This window comes from Onychostruthus taczanowskii, unplaced genomic scaffold, assembly GCF_017590055.1.
Source record: "Onychostruthus taczanowskii isolate IOZ18803 unplaced genomic scaffold, ASM1759005v1 scaffold5, whole genome shotgun sequence".
Taxonomy (NCBI): Eukaryota; Metazoa; Chordata; class Aves; order Passeriformes; family Passeridae; genus Onychostruthus; species Onychostruthus taczanowskii.
Genome location: NW_024502568.1, coordinates 1117300 through 1122593, shown reverse-complemented (window position 1 = coordinate 1122593; position 5294 = coordinate 1117300).

The following is a 5294-nucleotide window of genomic DNA, read 5'->3' as shown; positions in this document are numbered from 1 at the left end:
TGTAATTTGGAAAATAGTACTACTTAAATATACATCCTTTCATATGAAACAGGTGTGAAAACTGATTTTTGACTGTTTACAGCAGACTGATTCCTATTTCTTCCCCCCAACCAAAGACTTAGAGAAAAATGTGGAAGATAAAACCATTTCCTATTATGGAGTAGTACACTTATGACTTACGCATCATCTTCTCACTGCAGCCCATGAGAACTGATGAGTGTAGAAGCAGAGTAAAGCAACATGGAACAAGACCAAGGACTCAGAGACAACTTGTGAGCCCACTGCCTCGAAAACAGACAAGTGCAACTTAAATGCAACAAGCTGATGCAATATACCCAGCATGCTAGCTCCAACTTTTGTCTCTGTGCTACATACAGAGAATGTCCTCTTGCTTCAGCTTTCATTTGATAATGATTTGCATAGTCAAGTATTTTTTAGAAAACAAAATATGGAAGGAGACTGGTGGATGTTCTGTCACATCTGTGCACTCTGCTGTAGCCTGTGGATCTGGGATACAAGTGCAGTTGATGGGAGGTTTGGGGAATTAAATGTGTCGCTTTGAAAACTGGCATTAGCATCTGATTCAGTGGCAGGAAAGGCTGTAGAAAGAGGTAAGGATGTTAAAAGTAATACTGGCACCAGAGAAGAAGCAGATACCTTCAAACAGTAAAGTGCTTACTTTTCCAGGGGGCCTGGGTGTGCATGTTGCTGTCCCACTCTCAGCTCCTTTTCAGCTTGTCTCCATTTCTCAGAGTCGTGTTCCTGTGCACAGGCCATGGGTTCCTTCCCCACGCCTTTAGCCATGACTTGCTCAGAGCTGTCTCTTAAAGTCAGGGTACTAAGGCACGGTATCCACTTGCAGGTTCCCTCCTAGGTGGAAATGAAAGTACCCGCTCTCTCTGAAGTGTGTCACACTCAGCTTACGGCAGGCATTACTGCTTGATGTGCATCGCCCCAGCTCTGCCAAGGTTTGACAGCCAGTAGCTCGTGTCTTGGCTGGATGGCTGCTGCTGCTGGCCAATCCAAGGGAATGTAGCCTGACTCTTCAACTCAGCCTCCTGTGCTGGAAAATCAGTTGCAGTGATTCTCAACTGGCTGAAAGATTGAACTAGTTCCAGGAAGTCCTTCCAGCATATCTGAACCCGCTTTCCTCTTTTTGCAGGGTGAATTTAACTCTATAAACTACTTTTTGTAGGATTGTCCCTTTCCCAACCCCCAAACATACCTTGCAATAATGTGATTCTCACTGCCCTGAAAATAAAGCCCTCCTATTTCTTAGTCATCCCACATGAAGTAAGCTACCCTTTCCCCATCAATCCCCATTTTACGTGCGGAGAAATGGAAAAAGAGCAATGAAATTCAGTAGATCAGCTCTGATTTGAGGTTCTTCCTTTACAGAGAGACTGTGAGAAAGCTGTGTATCTGAAGCATGCTAGTTTTATCCTTCTAGAGAGCTGGCAACAAGTTCAGGCTTGGTTGCTCAGAATTACTTGCTCTGTTGTGTGTTGAGCAGAACATAAAATAAACTCCCAAAGACATATTGCTAACTAGGAAGCTTCAACCAGCAACTGTCCTTTCCTGCTACAGTAATAGTGGCATGGTATCCAGGAAGAAATTGCACACGCCGAGATAGTATCACCAGGGCATAGTTTGCTTTATTTATACTATAAAAAGGCATAAATATTGCACAATCTGATGTGGCTGGTACATTTAGAGGTTAACTGAGTCATGGGTTTTTATGGCCAGAAGACGGGGGTTTGATTGCTTAGACTGATCTCACCATAACACGGACATTTGGATTTCCCTGAAGCATTTCCCTCTTCAAATTCAATACAGGGGTGCTTGATCTAGGAATCATCTGTGAACACATCCACTCACAATGGACAAAACATGATTCACCCTGGTGCTTGAGACACTTGTCTCACTGGTGAATCCCTCACGCTGTGAAAGATAAATGCTGTGTTTCTAGTTCAGTGTGCATTCTAGCTTCACTTCTTGCAACAGATGGCATGCTTCTTGCAGCAGCCTTGTGTGACTGAAAATCCTTCTCTGAGCATGTTCCCTAGATGCTTCCCCTTTCTTTTGATAAACTGAATAATTTCCTGGGTCTTTTGCTGTAAGACTTACTTTAAACCTCTTATCTGTTACCACCGTGTGCACAGCGTGTGGGCAGATGACAATGATGATTAAATGGCTATTTCAGTCATTATTTAATAGGCTGCATTTCCTCGTGCTTGCAGCTGTGTATCTGCAGTTTTTCTGTAGATTTTTGTCACAAACCATGTGGCAAATTGTCTGTGTTACTGAACAAATTTCCTGTTTGCACATATGCAAGCAGTGGACAATGCCTTCAGGGGGTAAAGGAAATACTAAGTGAGTTGTTCAAATATTTTCTTCTAAGAGCTGAGTGGGAACCTGGACTTCAGTAGGTCCCTATCAAGCTTCAAATTCAGCATACTATATATCCAGCAGCCTTTTAACTTTAGATTTGCAGTGTTAAAATCCAGTACTTGGTGATTAGGCTCAATCTCTAATTACATAGCAGAGTTACTGTAGAATCATAGAGTAGTTTGAGTCGGAAGACACCTTGAAGACCATCTAGTTCTAACCCCCTGTCGTGGAGAGTTCTATCATCCAATGCTAGAAATATTTAACTTCTATTTAACTTAATGGGTTTACTCAGATGTTAATTCAGGCTTTTGGCTACCTGCATAGAGCAGAATACAGCAGAGGTTTCTGGGGAGCCTGGCCAGCCCGGTCCATGGAGCTGTGCAAGATACAGCAGAGGAAAGCCTTGAACTCAGTGCATTACCACAGTCTGTGTCAGCAGTGGGAATTAAACCGAGAACATCCTTTAATACATGACACTGGAGAACCATTTCCTTCCCAACCTGGTGCTTGTCCGTAGAGCTCTTCCTTCACTCTTCTGTACCTTGTCGGAGCACCTCCCTCGCATGCATGAAGTGACTAATGTCATGTGCAATCTAACAGCTGTCCTGTGCCAATCCTCCCTCTCCACTTGCTGCCTTTTCAGGATCCCTTTCAGGAGAAATCCCCACAGGCAAGGGGTGTGTTGGCCTTCCTGCAGACTTGGCAGCCGAGCCTCTGAGTCCTTTTGTCTCTGGGAAGTACAGCAGTGTAAGAGCCTCTGGGGCAGCTAAAGCACTGGGTGATTCTCATCTCATTTAAATGGCTGTAGACACTTTATAATGCAGCATGCTATGGTTACAGCCTGCTGCTCTCAGATGGATGTTTTGTTTCGTTTCACCAATAAGTTGAGCCATACCATTTGTCTCAAAGGTACTGCAGTCGTGACAGCAAGGGGGCTCTATTTCTGCCCTCAGGCAGTGTCAAATAAAGACTCCAAACTTTATTTTCTTTCTGGTTCTAGGGTCAGATCTAGACAAGCTACATAATAAGCCAGTTCTCACTCATCTGTGAGGAAAATATTATAGGGGCCATTGTCAAAGCTGGTTGGTAACTTTTCAGATCTGCCAACTTTATAAATATCTTTTTTCATGTTCTTGAGAGCAGTGATCAGTGCCACTGTCTGCTGCCACTCATATCTACTAATGGTTAGCAGCCATCAATCTTCAACAGTCATCAATAACCAGCATTAACCACTATCCTAATAACTGTAGGATAATCTGTCTGATGACATGTTTACTGATAAGCAGATATGCATGGTAACAAAGCCAGCCTGATATGCTGATGATCAGGCATCACAAAGTGTTTGGGTGAAGCTTTGAACAGTCTGGCTTTGTCTGGTGCTTGCCTGGCCAACACTGAGCTTCAAATGGTAGAAGAGCTGTGTTTGGTCAGGCCTAAAACAAGCAGATCTGGTTTGCCTGGCCCTGTGGAAACAACAGGTCAGAGGCAGACTTCCTACCCTCCTGTGTTTGTGGGAAGTATGTAAGTGTTGCCTGATTTTCACTTGGCCACTGCATTTAACCCAACATAAACATCAGATGCAATTTTGGCATGAAGAAAAATGGGGTTTTTTTACATTTTAACCTAAAAGCAATGGATTTACACCACTGGAACCCTACTTAAGCCTGGGTTGTATCAGTACATTCAAGCTGTTTCGGCAGCAGCATTTCACAGCAGGTTTTTCTTTTTTGGGGAAGAGAAGGCCATCTGGAAGGCCATTCTCCTTCGCAGGAGCTGTGCTGCTGAAACAGTATTTTTCTGGCATCCTTAGAGCTCAAAAGCTAATGAGCGCTACATGATTTAAAAGCGGGGGTACTGGTACTTGTGTCGGCATAAATGGAAGTGAGTAAAAATAATCAATAAGCATGGCCAAGATTTAGTTATGTTTCTTCTCCCTTTGTTTTACAGGACTAACTTGACAGCAAAAATATTAATCGTTCTTAAAACATGCATGAGAAATGTTTCTGGAAAGAAAACTTTCTTAACAGTACTTGAGTCTCAAAAGGAAATCCACAGATGCAGTAATAGTAGGATGCAGGAGGCTTTGCAAATTCCATGTACTGGAAGCAGAGGGTCTGAAGAGAGCAGGGTCAGAGAAGATTTGAGCTGCATTTGGGTGACCCACAGAAGGGTCCGATGTACAATTTGATAGAAGCAGCTAATGATAAAATGTCTTTCCATAAGCTTTTTATGAGATATAGAGGTGGAGATCCATGAAGTAAGTTTGGGAATAAGCTAGCAGCTCACCCACAGTTCGGATGAGTTCTGGATGAAGGTTCTTGGCTCTGTTCATGTGAAAAATCTCCCAGAACAGGTGTTACCAATCATGAAAGGGGAATCTGTGCTTCAGCATTTGACCCAGTGTGTGGAAAACTGCCAAAGGAGACTCAGTGGGACTGACCACATGTGACGGGTCAACACTAAGAATTCAAGACTTTATAAACACTGACATCTTGTGAAATCAATTCCTGAAAGACCTCAGAAATTATGTGAATCATAGTATCATAGAATATCCTGGGTTGTTAGGAGCTCACAAGGCTCACTGAGTCCAAATCCTGGCTCTGCATAGAACAACACTGTGAATCACACCACATGCATGAGAATGTTATCCAGTCTTGAACAAGATATAAATACAATAATAATAAAAATATATGAAAACAAGAATAAAAGGTGTCACAAGCAGGTTGTTGTCTGAAGGCTTCAGCTGCTTTCAGAAACATGCAGTGTAACCTCACTGCATGGGCTAAACTTCCCTGTTCACATTTCCATTACCTTTGGCACATGCTGTGCTGGAAATGGGAGCACCAGAGAGAGGAGGAGGGAGCTTGTCCTTTTTGGTGAGATACCGCTCTGAGCAAGTTACT